Genomic DNA, 21,464 nt, shown 5'->3' on the forward strand with positions numbered 1-21,464 from the left:
TAGACACTATTCTTGTTCCCTGGATCTCATTCTCAAATGTGTCCACTGTACTAAGCCTGTCTCTGCTCTGGGAAACCCAGACTAAGCTATATACTACATATTTCCAGAGTCAAGGTAATTTCCTTAAAGTCTCATCCAAGAGGATATTTCAAAATTCAAGAGCAGCATACCTACAACTTTTACTCACCTCTCTATCCCAGGTCCCTCACCATTCCGGGGAACTCTCTCCATTTGCTTGCAAAATGATGAAAAGTAGAAATAATTTATTCTTTAATTGTTTTCATTTTTATTTGGCTTTTAATATCAAAGTTCCATTTGTTAAAAAATGTGAGTCACACACTACTCTGCTATAACAGCATGTTTATCATAGTGATGATACCCTTCTCCTTCTGATAACTTGTCCATATTTCCTCTTTCCCCCTCCTGCTGATATATTATTCTCTATAAAAGTCAGTGTGTGCGGGAACTGTGTTAGCACTCTCATTTTTTATTTGTTTTTGTCTTCAGAGTTTCTGTTTTCTTTTTTGTTACCCTGTTGTTTTGGGTAGATTTGTCTCCATTCTGCTGTATTTTTAATTCGAACCTGACATTCTTTCTGTCTCCAACAGGTACCTCCTGCCAGGCCAGGAGCTGAAGAAACAAATTCTCTTAGCAATTGATTAGACTCAATTAAACTGTCGAGATTAGTATCAATTATGAATATGGCTGAAATTAATGGTTGAGTTAGACAGTAGGCCAGTTCTCCATCACAGACGGATGCAGACGGGACTGAAATAGAATTTGCTATCAATGGATCTAGTTAAAAGCCCTGAATGAACATAAAGGAATGTAAACAATTTGTATCCCTTTCTTTCTGAAATGCTGTCATTTTAAATCTGTGAAAGTCACACATGAGAGATTCAGAATGAAATGTTCTTTTATGTGGGAACTGGATTAAACGAAAATCATCGCATGCAGAAAGTATCTTGTTAAGTGAAGTCGTAATTCAGAAGAATCTTTAGTAAGATGCTATATTAAGGACTGTCATCCATTTTGGAATATCCATGTTCCTAGCAATGACTCCAGGGATAGGTAAATAGGTAGACATATAAGTAGAATAGATAGCTGTGTGGTAGATAAACATGTATAGAAATGGAGATGTAGAGATATAACCTACAGGGCTATATCCATATCTGTATCTACTTTACCAAACATTCTTATGTAACATGCTCAGAGACATAATATTGTTCTCGATTTTGCTGATGAACCTAATGAAGATGAGTTCAGTAAACATCTGAAGTCCTCAATACAGTCATACGTAGCAGAATCATATTCACTTCTAATCATGTGACTTTATCACTAGTCTATAGCCTTCCAATTTTTAAGTAATATCATCCATTGATTAAGTGACTATTTGGTGTTGATTTCTTTGCATACTTTAATTCTGTCCATAGCAGTCTAAGTGGTCTGTCATTTTGCACAGCTGGTAACTGAAGCTCTAAGACACTAAGTAGCTTCATGCTGGTGTGTGGAGCAGGTTCTCCCTGCTGCTCAGGTTGGGCACAGGCTAAAGCCTATGGTTTAAGAGTTGATCTCTGTTGCTTCTCCACCACAGAGCCCTAAACTGGTGCCTTGAACTCAGGCTCCCCTGGTCTCTTCTTCTCCAAGGAGGTTCACTTCTCAGTTAATAGTCATCTGCATTTTTCCTGTTAGTTATCCATAAATCTGATTATTGAATATTCTGTCTTTTAACTACTCAACAAGAGTAAATTTTGTCTCTGGTCATTTTATGATTTTCTCTGAGCAATTAACTTAGTGGGCATTATGAGTGAAGAGGGATGGAATTAAATCTCTTTTTGGAAGAGGTATTTTTTTTGCAGAAGTCAAGCTGAAAATTCATCCCATATGAAAAACACTGTGGATATTTCTCAACAACTGAAAAGAATTCTCCTATCCAATCCAGCTATCCCACATCTGGTATATATACCAAGGAGAGGAAATCAGCACACTGAAGAAATACCTGCACTCTCCTATTTGTTGAACCACTATTTAGTGTATTTAGTGTAGCTCAAATGTGCAATCTAACTAGGTACCCATCAACAGATAAATGCATAAAGAAAGTGTGGTGTATACATATGCAATGGAACATTACCCAGTTATAATGAAATCCTGTCTTTTGGGTCAAAATGGATGGCACTGAAGGACATTATGTTAAGTAAACTAAGCCAGGGCCAGAAAGACAAGTTCAAATGATCCCATCCATGTGTGGAAGCAAAGCAATGTCAACCTAAGTGTGGGATAGTGATTATTAGGGGTAGGGAAGAGGGTGAGATCAGTAAAGGGACATTGGATACCACTAGATAAGAGACATGTGTTCTGGTATTCTGCAGCACAAAGAGCCAAATCTAGTTCACAATAATCTGCTGTATGCTTTACAAAGATCTAAAAGGGAAGAGCTTGAAGGCCCCAAATGTGAAGAAATGAGAAGGAGAGGGAAAAGCTAATCGTCTTAATTTGATCTGTGCATATTGCAGGCATATGCTGAAATATCATGCTGAACCCCATTAATATGTACATGTTAACAAAAATTTACACACAGATCTGGAAAGTAATGGTCTATATCTGAAGGGATGAAGGAATGTTATATATGATTTGTAAATGTTGGAACTTAATGACTTGAGAAAGAAGTTGGGGTAAATGGAAGTATTTCAAGATGAGTCTTGAAATAAAGTGGGACTAAGCATGAAGGTCAGATCAAGTTCCACAGCATGTGATCAGATGAGCATCTCATAGAAAATATTTCTCTCCTTCTCAGGACTAAACATAGTCACTTGTTTCCCAGAAGCCACCCTCTCTCAGGCATATTCTCTTCAGTCCTGGGGATGTCGGGATATTAAGTTAACAGATTTTGATAAAAAGTCCCTGTTAAGTCTGAGGTTTATATTTGAACTAGAAGCTTCCAGAAAGTAGGAAAAAAAATATTGTTCAACGAATAACAAGTAGACAGCTCTTATTCACTGAACACTCTCCCTAATGCTTGGAATGTGGTATTGGGCATCCTGGAAAGCTGAGTCCCCTGCCATATTTATATTTCAGCAAAATCCTAAGACTTGATTGTAAAGAAATCTCTTCAAAAAGGGAGATAGAGAAAATGATTTTATAGCTAAGAATATCCTCAAATTATTCCTGGTAACTATTTGCCTTTCATGCCCAGTTAGACCTGGTCATAAGATTTATTTAAACACATTTATAACCATAGTCCAATAATTCAGGATCACAAAAATTGATGCACTTTAAAAAATTAGTTGTCATTCACAACAGAGTGGCTTCTAAGGACAGACACACCTGGATGGTGTTTCTTCTAATGCTGAATGGGCTCCTTACAGATCTATCATAAAGATTCAGGATTAAAACATAACATGGCATGAGAAACACTGCTTCTAAATTACCACGGACTTGCATTCTGCTCAATAAAACACTTTCTCTGATTCTATCCACATTTCTGGAAAGGCGGATGATTACTGTCCTATATCATCATGTGTCTTCATCTTCTGCCAACTCAAATGATTAGAGGCAATTCTAAAACTTTCTGGTCCCATTGTTCCAATGGGTCTGGAAACAAATTTACAAGTGCATCGATTTTCACATTCTCAAAACTATATAACCGAGGAAACAAAGCACCCCTCTCCAGTTTTGTAAGGGGAGTTTGGAATTTGGATCATGCTGGAAACTCTGACTGCCATTTGTCACTGGATACACACACCCACACGTATAAGATGACTGCATCTTTCTGACGTCAGAGCACAGCCAGCCAGCCCTGCTCTGCTTGATCAGACAAGAAAACATTTCATAAGATGTGGTCAGTTATGCAATCCCACCTGACCCTTTTCAGGACAGATTGCAAGTGTGCTAAACCTAAGTTTCTCATATTGGAGCAATTGTAAACAGGCCAAAGCTAAGCCAGATAAAATCGTTTGTGAGGGCTCCAATTGGGTTTCAGATGTCCACATGTAAGAACAAAGAGAACCACTGTCACCTTATAAAAAAAAGAAAGCATGTTTCCTTCCAGGAGTAAACGAAGTTTTTTATGAGCCTCAGACATAAAACCAAACCAAAAGAAACACCAAAGTGTAAATGCTATTCATAGTCCTTCCAATAGACAACAGTTAGCTTTGAAATGAACAACATGATCAATAAAATTTTAATCAAAAGTGAGACTTCTACCTCGATCCTTGACACTATCAATCAAGTATCATGCAAAAGGGATGATAGTAAGATAAACAGTAGAACCTGGCATAGTGGTGCATGCCTATAATCCCAGGGGCTCAGGAGGCGAGGGGGATCATAAGTTCAAAGGTAGCCTAAGCAACGTAATGAGGCCCTAAGCACTTAGCAAGAACCTATCTCAAAATAAAAAAGTTTAAAAAGTCTGGGGAGGATGAAGCTCAGTGGTAAAGCACTCCTGGGTTCAATCCCCAGCACCAAATAATAATAATAATAACACTACCAATAACAATAATAATAGACTATAATAACAGAGAGTATCTATCAATTTATCAGCATCACTTTGGAATATCAGGACCCTGCTCACTCAGTTAGCTTGAATTAGTAAAAGTCTACATAACAGATGACTCAAAACAGTCACAGCCACAATAGTTGTTTGCTTCTTTAATGTTTCCGATAAAAACATTCATAAATTCATCTACCAAATAAACAATGTTTCCTCCAATGTGTTGATGGTACAAATTTGAATCAGAGAAACTTCTTTCTTGGGACTTTTTAAGTATAAGAGGAGATGACTGAAAAGCAAAGAATGGGGTTAAAATGATGGAGATCCAAGAGATACCAGAGAAAAGTAAAACCAGCCAGAAAATGTATCAGAATATTATGAAATTATTAGACACTAAAAGAGAAGTGGTGGAAAACACCAAAGCCATTGGACCGTTTCATTACACTGTCACTATTAGGGAAGCCAGGAGCATGAACAGTTTTAAGGTTCAAGAAAAAGTATCTACATTGGACCCCTCAAAATGAGACGAAGGAGTCCCCTTCAGCATGCCATATACCTACATGCCTGTGGTCTTGTCACTGCTGTTCTAAGTCAGAAGGTATTTTCCAGTTGAGTCTGTCCACTTCAGTTTGGTCAGGAATTAAGACTCCCACTGTAAGCCAGTCACACATTCTACCATGTCTGAATCTTCAGACATCTCTTCTTTATGAAAGAGAGAGAGACAGAAAGAGAGAGGCAGAAAGAGACTGAGCAGAAGAGAAGAACTTATTGTTCTACATATTACTATATCTAAGCAGAAAACTCCTACACTCATTTTCCTTCTGTTCTACTTCTGGACTGTAGCTAAGGAGTTACCCTCCCGATCTCTCTAGCCACCATACCTGGCTCCTTACCCGACATTCTTTGACTCTACCTGAATTAGATTTTTGCACTCATAACTCTTTGACTCCACTCCGGTCAGAGTTGACAATACTTTCATCTTGGCAAACAGAAAGTTGGAATTGGCCCTGGTTTTCCTGAGCTTCTTCACACACTTGACACCTTACAACTGTTCTTCCTTCACCTGGCTGCCAGGACACTGCACTGCCCAATATTTTCCCTTACCTGTGCTCCTCTGCTGGCTCTGCTACTAAACATTAGCAAGCCCAGAACTTACTGTGGGCCTTCTTTCTATCCTCGGTACCTTCCCCAGGTCTCATGCAGACCCAGGACTTCACATGGCAAGTCACAAAAAGACTAACACATGCATTTCTGAAGTTTCACTTGTTCCCTTCTGTCTAGAATACAGGTGGACAAAGAATGCTATCACATGGTTTGGAAATGTAAATAAAAAATAAAAATCCCAATTTTATCTGCATCACCTACATTATGCAGACAGTGTTCTTGATGGAGTGGTATTTTTCTTTACCTGGTAGCCACTTGGTCAGATTAAAATCCATACAATCAATGAGCCAAAATTCTACCTTTGTATCAGAACTTTTAGCCATTGCTGCTGATATAGCCCTCTGTGGTGTTTAAGGTTCTTTATTACTGAAGGAACCTAAGCTTGTCTCTTTTTTTTTTGAAGTTAATAATCTGTCATTACTAAAATATTATTGCTGAGAATTCTGATTAAGCCCTTGAGCAAAACCGAGAAACTCTATCACTCAACATTTTGAACTTAAATATGATGGCTCACTGACAGTCTGTTTTCACCTGTACCAAAAGTAGACTGTGCAGTAGAGGAAGTTTTCTATCGTTTGGGCCCTGTGCATACATGGTGAAAAGTATTTTCTGAAAATCCAGACACTGCTGCTGGACACTTGATGCAGATGATACAGGGTAAAATATGAGCTCTGAACCAAATTTGTGAATGTAAGTAGAAAAGAGTCAAAAGAATAGAGGTCTGGGAACTCAGCAGCCCCGTTGGGTGGAGCAAGGACACGAGACAAGGTTAGGGCGTAGGAAGCAGAAAGACGAAGACACAATTCTCCGGGGCATTGATCAGATTCCGCTGCAGCAGATGGGACCCCATCCGATAGCAACGCACAGCATGGGGCAGAAATCAGGGTGTGACATACTAGACAGGGAGAGGAAGGCACAGACTGCGGAGGGAAGAGCACCTCATCAGAGTCACTGCATTTCCCCGGAATCAGGGGGGAGAAAGGCCGTGCCCTGTGGGAAGGAAGGACCCTGGATCAGACCGACCCAGACTCTTGTCTACTCTTTGGAACTTCCTACACTCTAGGCAAGAACATTTACTGTCAGATTTTTCTCAGTGCCTATTATGACAGTTGTTGCCTGGTTTTCTGGGTAGCTGTGTTTTCAAGCACTGCTAAGTGCGGTTTTGAGACTCCTGATGCGCCTCCTCCTGGTACCTTGGGACGCTCTGCGCATGCTCGTCCCGGCTCCGCTTCTCCCTCTGACTCTGGGGACTTTGCTGTTCCCCTTCCTGTGCCTTCTGCCTGGCCTCTGCTCTTTCTCTCCCCTCCTCCACCTTCTCACGGTTCCTATTCTGTCCTTTCCTGTGATTTTCCGTTGCCATTTCTCTCTCCAGTCATCGACCCCCTCTTCCGCTGACCCTCAGTCACCTTCACGACGTGCATTCTACTCATCAAACTAAAATCCATTTCCCTTCATTATTTTATCATGAATGAAAATTAAAAACAGTGCAGAGAAGGGGAAACACTTATTATATGTCAGAAATCCAACTAGGTACATCTCAGCTAAATGTCTCATTTAAGTTTTTGTTCACTCTCAAAAGATGGAAATATCAGGAGTGATCAATAGTTGTATTTTCAGAAAGGCTGGGTAGTTTTTAAATGGAAAAACCCTATTTTTTTCAGACTGTAAAATATTTCCACTTTAGGTCTCCAGGCAGAAGAGTATAAAGGCCCTCGTTTGTGGTCTATGCTTCGCTGTACTTTTCTTCTCAGTGGAAAGTTAGAAAATAAGAGGATACGTGAAACTTAAACGTGTGGAATATATAATTTACAACGCAGGCATGGCCAAAGTCATGTTTGGGAATTATGGGATTTGGTCAAGGGGAAAGGATTATATCTGATCCCACTCATTATTCATCCAGGACTGAGTCTGATAAGAAAATAGGTCCCATTGCTTTTTGCAGCACTTAGTCCTATCAATTTTGAAATGGTGAGAGAACTTAATTATATAGCCAGTTTTCATGCATTTACCTACGTGTTCACTTTGATACTCATTTAAAAGCTCACCGTTTCCTTAGCAACCTCTCTTTTCTTCTTCCCTTCCATTGTGTCTTATCAGTTAACACGCTCTTAAAAATGTTTTAGGGGAAAAAAAATCACAATTTATAACCATTTATCTTGTTTAACAATAACCTGAGCATTGTTGTCATTTCTTTCCGCAGTTTAAAGAGAATCATGCAGCGACGAGGAGTCGTCCAACACCATGAGGACATTCTTAGGAAGTTGAGAGGTAGGCAGAGTGAGAAATTATTTCATGTGGCTCTGGCAAGGTTTTTCAAGAAGTGTGTTCTGGAGTTGTAATGGCTGCCATGTACCAACAGTCCACTGCACACCACGCGGTCACTTCTTGGGCTTGCTGGACCATTGGTAAAGGGATGCAAAGGACAGCTTATGGGCTATTTATATTCAAATAAATATATTTATATTCACAGGCGCCTCTAACTGAATATTACCTAGACATATTTGGTGGCCACAAATTCATTATCCAATGTCTGTCTCTGTCCAGATGGTACACCCAACCCACATGCTCTGTGTAGCCACAGGGGATGGAAGGCAGACGGGCAGCTGGAACCTGAGAGTCCACCTTATGTGAGTTCTCTCTCCCTCAGGATTAAAGGAGAAATAGAAGCAGTGCATTCCAAGAGGCTGGCTGGCTGCGTTTGAGTTCCCTTCTGCATGGCCCAAGCCCAAGTCTGGCTTTCATAGCATCTCTTCCTGGCACCTGACTGCCCTTCATGAGCGTAGATGCAGTGATATCACACCGGTACTTTTGCTGTGACAGGTCATCCCTTAACGTTAAGCAGCTATTCTCAGAGCAGCCATTCTCAGTTTCACAGAGCACTTGTCCCTGATCTATCTGTATAGAAGAAACATAGAAGCAAGTGAGTCAGGGTGTATATGAAACTCAACTGATGAATAGATGTTTGATGAAGGTAAAAAGCAATGAGAATCCTTGGGACCAAAGCATCATTTTAAGAATTTGCAAGTGAGCAAGGAAATGTTGCTTTCTTGGAATTGGTAGATAGAGGTCAACGATTTCAAATCACATAACTAACTGTGTTCTTAGCACCTGGACAGTTGCAGAACGTAGAACTTTGGTTAAGCGCTTCACATTGGTCCATTGTGTTGACTTTGCATGATGGTTAGCTACTCTAGCTCTGTGGAAGAGAGTCGTCTTTCCCTATTATACTGATTACTAAAATTATCAGAGTTTTAAATAATCATGGGAACAGGACTAGTATGAGAGAAACAGGGTGCTTCTCTGTACTTAACTGAAAAATACCCATCCTCTGCACGAGAGCTATATCTCTTCTTCCCATGAGTACAGAAAAGCAGATGATCCAGGTGAGCTAGTTGTGCCAGCTGATACAGGTAGAGTTAGAGGTGATGTCTTGGTCATCCTCCATGCACAGAACTGGGTGGGATTCCCAGTGATTTCAAAGCACCAACTTTTACCTAAGAAGCATTAGTGCATGCTTAGATCTCATCTTATCAAATTGCTGACACCCCATGATGTGTTTGAAGCTCTGATTTGCCTTCTGTACCTTCCATGGCTTACCACTGTTCTTATGCAGTCTTCACCAAGGTGACTATATTGGACCCTTGCCTTTCCTGGAGATAATGATATGGCCCCAATTTTCCATTAGTGGCCCCAAAGATCTCAGGATTGATCACACTCCTTCTTCAACATCTGGAAGAACTTGACTTGTCTTCCTTTTTTTTTTTTTTTTCATTTCTTAATTGACGAAAGGTAAGACTACTGAATATCTGAAAAAAAATTTTTTAAAAACACCAAATATCTGAAAAAACAAGGTGAATTTACCATTTGCATAAGCAAAGTGAAGTCCAGCCTTCCTGAGCAAAGCAGGGATCTGATTTTACATGGGGATTACGGCAGCAGAGAGATCACAAACTTAATGGAATTCCAGAGGAAGGAGAAATTGGGAATTGATTGACCTTTTCTGTATGAAAATGTGTTGTTGGCATACATCTGTTACCAACTGACCAACTTTAAGAGAGGCTCACATTAAACTTAAAAAATAAGAATTGTTTTATTAATTTTTGCAACTCCATGTATTTTAATAAATAGGGTATTATGATACTCCCATTATATGAAAAGTTGTTTGTAACTCACATAATATGAGAATTCCTTAATGAATGATAATATAACTTTCCACCTAAATTGTTACTACTGCCAACTTTGCTACATAAATTCAGTTGCAAAACTCTATATAGATGAGTACTTTAAACCAAGTTCTTAAAATTATAATTACAAAGTCATATGAACAGTTGGATGATATTCACATACAAATCCAAATGTACATGTGTGTTTAGTATGTAGTTTGTATGTAGTTTTTAACTTCTCATTTTAAAATTGTGGCTTCACTAGAAACTGCCAATAAGGTACTAGATTGTCTGTGGATCATTCACTTACTTTTCCTTGATGACCACAGTGGTAACATTTTTTGTAGTCATTGTGCAACATCAAAACCAAAAACTTAACATTTGCCTAGTGCACAGAACTTACCCGTATTTCTTTAGTTTTATATACAAGTATGTGTTGTATGTATAAAGTTCTAAGTAATTTTATCCTAAGTGTAGAACTCTGTAACTACCTCCATTACCAATATACAGATTGGCACAGATTCTTGTGTCCCTTTGACATGACCTCGTGCTCCACCTCTTTGCTTACTGCTGACCACACTGACAACCACACATCCATTCCCTAGCTCTATAAATTTATTTCAGATGTCATAAATGAAATAATATGGCAATTTTCTTAGCATATTCCTTGACGTACATCCAAGTTGTCTGAACTGTGATGGGTTTAACCCTTCCCCCATTAAAGGACTTTTCTGTTATTATGCATGAGGCTGACTTGAAGATTCATGATTTTGTGTGAGCACAAGCTTTCATTTATCTGAATAAAGTATACAGATGATGACAATTTGAAATTTATACAATTAAGTGAATGTTTAGTTTTATAAGCAACTGCCAAAATATTTTCCACATGGTGGTATCCTCTTACATTCCCCTCAGCAATGTATGGATAATCCAACTTCTCAGCATCTTCTTCAGCATAGTCAGTATTATCATGATTTTTTTTAATTTTAAAATAAGTATATAGGAATATCTCTTTGTAGTTTTCATTTGTGTTTTTAATGGCTAACTTATATTTAATGTCTTTGCTTGTACTTATTTGCCGTCAATATATTCTTTATACTGAAATAGTCTGTTCATGCCTTGTATCCTTTTACTAAAAGAAAACCATTATTCAGTATAATTAAAAAGCACTAATTAAAATAAAGGAGAATAAAAACTATAGCTGGATGAAATTTCATAGAACTGTACTCACACAGGAGAGTATCCAGAGCAGGTTGCATCTGAGAAAATTTTACTAAATGGAGTGTTTATATGTTTGTTTCTGTTTTTGTTTTGGTGCTGAGAATTCAACCCTAGCCCATGCTAAAGACTATGCTCTACCACTGCACTACACTCTCCGCCCTACTTTTGAGTTTTCAGAATTATCCTTCATATATTTTGGAATAAGGCTTTTTTCACATGGTATTTTGCAAATATTTATTCCCACTCTATAGTTTGACTATCATTTTTACAAGATTAGGGTTGAAGTGTTTAATTGCGATGATCTGCTTTAAATTCACATTTATCCATTTTCTCTTTCATGCATCTCACTTTTAATGTCAGGTCTTTTCATTTCAGTCCTAAGTCCTGAAAGTTTCTCTGAGTCTTTTCTATCTTTTCTTTCTCTCAGTGGTACAGTTAATTTTTTATGTATCAGTAATGATCCATTTTGAGTCAAGTTTTGTATCATGGTGGAGAGAATGACAGAGGACAGTTTCTCAGCTCATGGTAGCCAGGGAAGAGAGAGAGAGAAAGAAAGGGACCAGGGGCAACATATACTCCCTGAGGGCATGTTCCTATTGACCTACTTCTCCAACCATGTCCCAACTACCTCTAGTTTCTATCTCCTCCCATAGTCCATTCAGCTATCAATAGAGCAAACCACTGATGATGTAAGAGACCTCATGATCCAATCACTTCCCCACAGCCCAACATTGCTATATTGGAGATCAAGTCTTCAACATGGAAGCTTTTGGGGGACATTTCAGATGTAAACTGCAATACCTCTGTCACAATCTTTTGGCTAAAACTCAATCCTGCTTCCTATTCCAAATTTGTCCATCCTATTATGAACACCGGAGGGAAAACAACCTTACCAATAGTACTCATGTGAAGCCATAGCCACAAACTTTAAGGGGTGTTTCATTTTTGACTATCATTTAGTTTTCCATGACATTGGTATTCCCCTCTGATATGTTATTGTTGATACCTTCTTCACCCTTCTAAAATTTCCTTCACCTTATCTTAAATTTATCATTATGGGATACAATCATAAGATAGCAAACATACCTCCCCACGGCTGCCTCCCTTCTCTACTCTTTGTAGCCCTCTGCCACCCCACCTTTCCCTTGAGGGCATTGCCTGTCTTTGTATAGGCTTAGCTTTTCATGCATGCACCACCTTTAATCCACTTTGCTTTTCAGCAAAAATGGCTTCAAAAAATCTTCCTTTCTTTTTATCTTAACAGATTTCTCTGCTCTGATACATGCACTTTATTACTTATTTCATCGTAACAAAGCAAAAGAAAAAAAAAAGTAAATCAACTCTAGATCTAACTTCCTATCTTAATTATTTCCCATCCTTTCTGTTGATCCACTGGAGCTGACCAAAGGTATGTCTAATGTTATGTCCAAGAGTCCTGGATTGGTCATCATCTCGCTTTGCCTAACAAAATGCAATGGGTAGGCAAAAATGAGGAGTTAAAAATTAAATGGAAAAACTTGGAAACTTCTAAATGAAGACAACAAGCCAAATTCCATTATTTGGAAATTAGGATAGATTTGGGACTTGGCTACTAACTGCACCAACAGGTAAGGAGGAAACCGATTCACAACTGATGCTTCAAATTAAGAGGTTTGACCAAAGGACTGACAGAGACGTCTGCAAAGTAGATAAACCAGGGACGCTGAGGTGTCTGCAGCTTTCCAAATGAGAAGTGTTACTGCAGTCAGTGATGGAAGACCACGTATGGCCTGTGATGATACTTGAGGTCTGTAAGATGGAGAACATGGAGCTCTCATTGCCTGGTGGGAGCTGTGGCCGTATGTGAAGACATGGTGCCCAAGCATGGACAAAATGTGAGGATATGTCTTGATGTCTCTTGCCCCAGCCTCGTCAGTCTTCTACAGCACTTTCCATGGACTCTTTATGATCCAACTATCAAACGAGTCCAAACTGCAGAGTCCATGGTACATAGCCTCTCTGCTTGCAGAACGTGGTAGAAAAGGAAAGACAAAGAGTTTGTGTGTGTGCACCCATTTACTCAAACTGCATCTAAATAAGTTCCCATTGGTCCAGATTTACCACTGACCTCCTCCAAAGCAAGGATTAAATCTTCAACATGCTCAAAGACATAAGACCCAGCATAGGGTGTGGTAAGTCATAACAGAATAAATAACATTAATAAGATGCTTATTGCATGCCAAATTCTATAAATGCATTATCTATCACACATATTTTCTTTGATTCCATGATGAGTTATTATATCTTTTATTATTTTTGAAAACATCTTAAACTCCAAAGAAGTCCTTGGTATATACCAGATATTTTCCAAAGTCTTTTCTATGCAGTGTTATAGCCACAACACTCAAATGTGACCAGATCTAAACTAAAATGCACTGAAAGAATATTATACTTGGTGGATTTTAAAGAGTATGAAAAAATGTTAAATAACTCATTAAATTTTATATGGATAATGCTTTGATATGTTTTGTATAGAACATGCATTTTTTTAAAAAAGTATTAAAATTCAATTCATCTGTTTCTTTTTCTTTCTTCATGTGACTTCTGGGAAACCTGTAGTTAACTAAGAGGCTCAAAATCCCCTCAAAATCCAACTTTGCCATAACACACACACCCTCAGCCTCAGCGTCAGTAACAAGATAACCATAAGGCAAATCCAAGACATTTCAGATCTTCAATCCTGAGCAGAGGTATATTACTTTCTTTGTATAAATAAACAAAAAGAGGGAACAGGTTGAAAGTTTATAGATGGAAATTAATAATGTGTTTCTGAATATCCTTAATATGCTAAATTCTAGAGACGGTTCATAACTTATTCTATAATGGGGCATGATTAGGGCTAGGCAGAATTTCTCATTCAGGAGCTTGTAGATGAAGAAATATTAATAAGGGAATCTAGGTGATAAATGGCATGATGTGAGACAATCCGGTTATCATTAATCAGAGAGTGTGCACAGTGTATGAGAAGGAGCCATCATGCCACCAAAAGAAGCTTGCGCGCGCGCACACACACACACACACACACACACACACACTCACACACACTCACAGATAACTCCTTACATTCTGTGGATTTATTTCTCTATCATAAGGGGCAATTAAACAATAAGCAGAAAAGACTAGAGGAAGACTCACTGATAGTGCATCAGGAAGCTAGACGGGGCTGTGATTTATGTAGGAAGGCTAATAATTAAGTCATTTAAAATTATCTTTTACATTCTGGCATTAAAATTAGATAGAGAATTTATGTGGAGGAATAAAAACTGAGACTATCCTTCACTATGTTTTTGTAATATGAGAAGTAGAGCAGAAATCAATTTTCCTGTGCATTTTCCATGTTGTTTTGAGATCTTTCCCTAATGTTGTGTTACCAGATTACTTTTCTTTATAAAGTCTGTTTTCACTCAATCTTGGGTATCCAGGGTAGAAATATTATTCAATTTACAAGTACTTTTTAGAAATACTTTTTTTTTTTAATCCACAGAGATGTTTCCATTAAGGTATTGTTCAATTAAAGTAAGTATGCCATTCGTATCCCTTTAGCATAAGAAATAAAAGCAAGAATCAACAACTGGGATAGATTCAAACTAAAAAGCTTTGTCTCAGCAAAGGAAACTATCAGTAATGTGAAGAGAGACCCTACAGAGTGGGAGAAAATCTTTGCCACTCATACTTCAGATAGAGTGCTAATTTCCAGAATATATAAAGAACTCAAAAAAACCTCTCACCAATAATACAAATAATCCAATCAACAAATGGGTCAAGGAAATGAACAGACACTTCATAGAAGAAGATGTACAAGCAATCAACAGATACATGAAAAAATGTTCAACATCTCTAGAAATAAAAGAAATGCAAATCAAAACTACCCTGAGATTCCATCTCACCCCAATTAGAATGGCTATTATCAAGAGCACAAGCAACAATAGGTGTTGGAGAGGATGTGGGGGGAAAGGTACACTCATACATTGCTGGTGGGGTTGCAAATTAGTGCAGCCACTCTGGAAAGCAGTATGGAGATTCCTCAGAAAGCTTGGAATGGAACCACCATTTGACCCAGCTATCCCACTCCTCGGCCTATACCCAAAGGACTTAAAATCAGCATACTACAGAGATACAGCCACATCAATGTTCATTGCTGCTCAATTCACAATAGTCAGATTATGGAACCAACCTAGATGTCCTTCAACTGATGAATGAATAAAGAAACTGTGGCATATATATACAATGGAATATTACTCAGCCATAAAGAATGATAAAATTATGGCATTTGCAGGCAAATGGATGAAATTGGAGAATATCATTCTAAGTGAGATAAGCCAATCTCAAAAAACCAAAAGACAAATGATCTTGCTGATAAGCAGATGATGACACATAATGGGGGGTGGGAGGGGTTAGCCTTAGGGTTAGGGTTTAGGTTTAGGATTAGGGGTAGGGAAGGGGGTAAGAATGGAGGAAGGAAGAACTGTATAGAGGGAAAAGGGGTGGGGGGTGGGGGGGGTAGGGAGAAAAATGGCAGAATGAATCAAACAACATTGCCCTGTGTAAATTTATGATTACACGAATGGTATGCCTTTACTCCATGTGCAGAGAATCAAAATGTATCCCATTTGTTTACAATAAAAAAAATAAAGTAAGTATGCTAATCTTAAGTTTCAGAAGCAAAGAATTATATTATTTGTGGAAGAATTTTAGTACCTATGCGATGATCTGCCAGAGATTTCCTTTACAGAAAAAGGCAGTGGCACGTGTTATTTTGATTCTTGTGATAACAAAGAAACCGTCATGGAAATGTTTCCGGAGCATCATCGTGGTAGGATATGAAGAAAGTTAGGAGGGATTGCATAGAACATTTTAAAAAAAAGCAACAACCGAAAGTGAAATTCTGTATTTGCAACAATAGGAGACAAAAGCTCATAAAACTGTTTCTGGGAGATTTTTAGAACATTTTTTGGAGTTCATTACTCAAAGGAAGCCAAAAACTATAAAAACAGATGTTGAATAATGAGCATTTTGTTGTTCATTATTGGAACCAGGCTGCATTCTAAATGTGCACTTTCTAAACTGGTTCAGTCCATTGGAGGCCATAGAAATGAGGACTATGATCACAGCACTAGCTTGGCTGTGTCAAAAGATTTTATTCACCTTTCGATTTCTCCAGAGACTGTGTCCTCTGTAGGAAACTGAGTAAAAGAACTCATTTCCTCTCCTTTTTCTTTCTGTAAAGCATATGGCCTAATCCATCCTGTGAAAACTTCAATTTGTTTTAGTATTCATGAACCTTCATAACTAATTTCCTGAGCCAAACTATAATTACTTTAATTCTACACTGCTGGAGAGAATTTGAAAACAGGACTTCTTCAGGAGAAAATTAACTTATATAATGAGTGAAGAGATAAATCATATTAGCTCTAATTAAAGTATATTAACATTTTGGTTGCATATGAATAAAAATCAGACACAATGAAAGCAGACTTCTCATAAAGAGTCAATTTATGGAGATTTATGAAGATTTTAGGAACTTGCAAAATTTCATTACTTAACATCTCTATTAAGATCTTTACAAGCATGCATAATGAAAAGGCTAATAAAAGATTTAATAAATGGACTTTTGCTTAAAGTCACACTGATTCAGTGTGAGTAAACCCCTAATGGAGATTAAAATGATAATTGTCGATTTAAAAATACATATGCTGACTACCCAGTGCAAAGTGGAGAGATAGGACGTTATTGTTAGGAAGTTAAAAACCCTCTTCAACCAAAGTAATTTGATAGTTTCTCTCTGCATCCTAAGTCTGCGAGGAGTATTTCAGTCTTTTATATTATTTAATACATTCTAAAGAACTACAGAGTCTTGGAGAAAAGAGACACAAATGTCTCACGACCACAAAACTGTGTTCCCAATGCTTCGGTTTTGCATCAGTGCAAAATTTTCTAGATCTTTCCACGTCTAGGAAGAATGTCTATCACAGGTGAATTTATTTAAGTTTAACTTGAGGGGAAAAGGTTGTTCTTCAAACTTATACAAAATGGCACTGCTCAATGAACTAATTTTCGATATTGTTCCTGGATGACTCATAAAAGGAGACGCTCTCAAACTAAGTCACAGGGAAAAGCGCACAGGGAGCAGAAGGGTCTGTGTGTCTAATTTGGAGATGAGATTTGCAGCCAGGATTCGCCACAGTGCTCTCCAATTTCCATGAGAGCAAAGGTCTCATTTGACACGGGCATTCAGATCCCACTACACTCCATCGGGTGCCAACACTTTTATCCTTAACTGTTTAAGTTCCCATGGCCGTACACCTTATATTGTGGGTTCAACTTCCCTGACGTTCACTCCACAACCTATTTTTAGAAACGGAGATCGTCCAACAACATGCCAACATAGTAAGTAAAAAATTAAAAAAAAAAAAAAAAACTTCAAAGCCTTATAGAAAATACTTATTTACTCTAAAAAAAAAAAATACACTTGCAGATTATCAAACAATAAAGAATACTCCAAGCTAAACATTGTGGAAATGTACTGCAGTTTCACAATTGATGCACTGGCAATTTGGTACTGCAAACAAATATCTTCCTGGGTGGTGCTCAATTATTCCTTTGGAGAGCTAAAATGATACATGACAAACTCGTTCTATATGTATCATCTCTCATTCCTTAAAAGTATTTATGACATTGCATTAAAAAAAAAAAAACTGAACTGATTTCTAAAATTACCAGCAAAAAGAAAGCAGGCAACAGAATTTTCAAAGAACTTAAAGAATAAATGGGATTTTAAAAGCAGATAGAAAACATAATTGTAAAAAGGAAGACAAGAAAAACGTATGGTCAAAGGCTTTCTCATAGTATGGTGGGAAAACATGAAATAGTCTAAACAATCTTGATACAACAAAATAAGTTTAATACATATTTTAAGAAATTTGTTTGAAATTCCAAATTGAGATGTTCATAAATTAAGGAAAAGAAAGGGAAGAAGCCAGAGAAATAAGAATGTTATAAAAATGGAGATTTCACACATCCTTGATGTGGATGAACTTGCAATGGATGTTACTGCAGAGGGCTGGAGCAGAGGATGATCCAGATGTATTTTCGGGGAGCAGAGTCTAGTGGCAGACAGAAGCACACAACTCAGAACCCAAAGGCTAAACCTTAATGTTTAAAGGTCAAATGTGGGCAATCCAACACTAGTTGAGATCTGAAGATACACACTCTCTATGTCATGAAAAACTTCAAGTTGTGACCTTATTTTAAAGTGTTCTCTGGTTTATACTTGACAGAACAAAAGCAAATACTTCCGGGAAATGTCTTCAACAGATGATCCACAAGTTTCCAAAGATGAAGTGCAGTTGAAAATGGGGACCACACACACACACACACACACACACACAAACACACACAATTAAGGCAGGAGGCACAAAATCTGGGTGAAGGAGAAACCAGGAAAATCAGACATGCACAAAAAAGATGAGAATTCTGAAGCAGACTACAAACTAGAAACAAATCACAAAGGAAAATGCTTGTATGCTCAATGACATTCAAATTAAAAAATCCCGTTTAGCGAAATGCACATAAATGGCTGTGCCTCTTATTTCAGAAGTAGCATACTTCTTCATAGATGAAAACTCTACTGTTTTTGAAAAACTTTCAAGGTTTGTCATTCATAGTTAAGTCTTCCATGGTTTTGGAATTGATTTTTACGTAAAGTATATGGAGACCTCATTTCATATATTTATATGTATTAGCAAACTGTTTTGTGATTTGATCACCAGAAAAGAGTTCATAAAAGTAAACCCATTACAGATACTTTCTGCTTCTTGCCTTATTTCTTATGTATTTAGACTGTCATTATTCCTGCTTGCAATACCAGGAGTGAAAGTTAAAAAGCCTCAGACAGATTTGAAAGATAATCGGGGAATTCTACACACATTAGATTTTCAATGAGAGAGAAGCAGACTTTTCCAGGCAGAGGGCTTTCCAAAAGAGATATTTAAAAACACCCTGCTTTGTAATCAAGATCAGGTTATTATGGTTTCCATGTGAGGTGTCCCTGAAGCTCACGTATGAAACAATGTAAAAAGATTTAAAAGTGAAACCATTGGGTTACAAGAGCCTTAACCTAATCAGTAAATTAATCCCCTGACAGGGATGAACTTGGCGGTGGCTGTAGGCTGGTAGGGTGTGACTGGACGAGGCAGGTCATTGGGAGCGTGCCTTTGGGGTCTATATTTTGTATCTGAGGAGTGGAACTCCTCTCTCTGCTGCCAGATCCTATTTGAGCTGTTTCCCTTTGTCACACTCTTCCTCCATGATGTTCAGCCTCACCTTAAGCCCTGGTGAATGGAGCCTGCTGTCTAGGTACTGAGACCTCGGAAACTATGAGCCCCCAAATAAACTTTTTCTGCTCTAAAATTGTGCTTATCAGTCTTTTAGCCACAGCAAGAAGAGAGTTGACTTAACACACGTTTTCTCTGAGACCAGTGGATCTGAGCAGCAAGAACTATTCTTGATCAAAATTAGAGTCATAAGGTTTTTATACAGTTTGGGAATGTTCTAGTTTAAGAAAAAATTGAGAAGTGAACTGGATGTTATATTGTGTTCTTAATGGTAGTGAAGTGTCCTATTTGGTGGTCGTGATTGGCTCTGGATTTAGGGGTGCGTTTGCTGATAACTTGATCAATATTGACATGCAAGGCCCTTCTTGGGTTCCCAAGTACAGTTCCAGAGTATCTGCAGCACATGCTGCTTGACCCATGTGTCACAGCTTCATTGAGGATAGTAGGAGTGATATGTGTAAGCAACAGAATGCAGTCCTCCCATACACCTTGCCCAGAAGTTGCTTTTATACCTGGCTAATGTTAACTCTTGCTATTAAGAGTAATGTCATGCAGCACAAAATAAATGTACCCTTAGAGAGACAAACACACAGTGCAATTATTTCTCAATCTGTGTGTCTGTGCTTCCAATATAATTTATAATTTGCAGCCAATTATCTATTTTCCTCCAATGGTGTTCACACCATTACCTACTTTGTCAAAATTTTGTCAAGTGTCTCTGTGTGCCTTAGGAAAGTCTTCTTGGAATATCCAAGCCAAATGGTGTGATCAGTAGTTTTCCTTTTGGTTCTTTGGGATAAGATTGGAACAACAGACTAAACAGAACTCTATTTATATTGATAACATTGTTGATGAAAATTTGAAAAAAGTATCACTTTTTCCTTAGTACATGTTATTATTTAAATAACAGTATAATTTAAAATTCTACATGGATCAGAAATAGTTTCTATCATTTTCATTGTACAAATAGTTAAAATACTCAACAATGCTCTTAATCTCTGATTGATATATATATTATATCATATTGCTCACAAATACTAAATATTTCTGAAAGCTACTGAGGAATTATCATAATTGGTTTCTCAAGTCTCTGAACTACCCTCATTCAAATGCCTGATCATTTTCACACTTTAGTGATTTCAAGAGTATACCTGCAATTATGTATGCTACTTGTTATTTTTGGAAAATATGCTCTATTTTTTCTTCCTAGAATAAGAAGCAGGACATTTATAAGGTCAGAATTAAATATGGAAGTCACCTAGAGTTAGATCCTGTACTTTATGTTTTGACAAATCTTTCTAATTGCAAGCTTGGCAATGCCCACACAGGTTACATCTATATACAAAAATGCAAAGGTATTTTCTTTGTCAAGATGCTTGTAAATTTACTGAGCATGTTGGAAAATGACCCCTTAGACTCCCAGTGGAAATGCTTCTATTTTCAGAGGGGTTTTGCAAAATGCGCTTTCCTTTGGTATTATATGCATGAGCCTTCTGAAGTAACACTGAGTCAAATACCAAGTAAGTTAAAGTTGTAAAATTACTTCTTTCTCAGCAAAGTGCTGGATGAGTAACTTTAATTTTCTGAGTCTCTGGCAAGCATGTGACTACATTGAGTAAGTCATCAATCTTCTTCCTGGTTATGGGTACAGCACTTAAGCTGACTCTGGTGCAGCCCTACCTGGAAGGCTCTCTAAGCAGGCGGATGTTCATTTATCTCCTCCCACACCTTCACGTGGGTGCCTTCACTTGTACCTTTCATCCCCTATACAAATGTGTAATATCTTAATTCCTTTTTTTAAGTTGCTTTTTTATTTTTACAGGCTGCATTTTGACTCATTGTACACAAATGGGGTACATCTTTGATTTCTAAGCCTGTGCACGATGCAGATTCATACCATTTGCGTAATCATACATGTACATAGGATGATAGTGTCTGTCTCATTCTACCATTGTTCATACCCCCCTCATTTCTCTCTATGTAATCTAAAGTCCCTCCATTCTTCTCTCACCCCCACCCCCCCACTCCCATTATGTATCATCATCCACTTATCAG

At 37.9% G+C, this 21,464-nt stretch overlaps 1 long non-coding RNA gene across 1 annotated transcript in view; it reads right to left on the reverse strand.

Moving 5' to 3' along the window:
- Window positions 1-4,658: 4,658 nt before the first annotated feature.
- LOC306642457 overlaps window positions 4,659-21,464 on the reverse strand; it is a 36,944-nt gene continuing 20,138 nt past the window's right edge. The window contains exons 2-3 of the long non-coding RNA XR_013758536.1: window positions 5,050-5,191; window positions 4,659-4,778 (exon numbers count right to left, since the gene is read on the reverse strand). This is a non-coding gene — a long non-coding RNA (uncharacterized lncRNA). The remainder of the gene's footprint in view (window positions 4,779-5,049; window positions 5,192-21,464) is intronic.

Source organism: Sciurus vulgaris (assembly GCF_902686455.1).
Source record: "Sciurus vulgaris genome assembly, chromosome: 12".
Taxonomy (NCBI): Eukaryota; Metazoa; Chordata; class Mammalia; order Rodentia; family Sciuridae; genus Sciurus; species Sciurus vulgaris.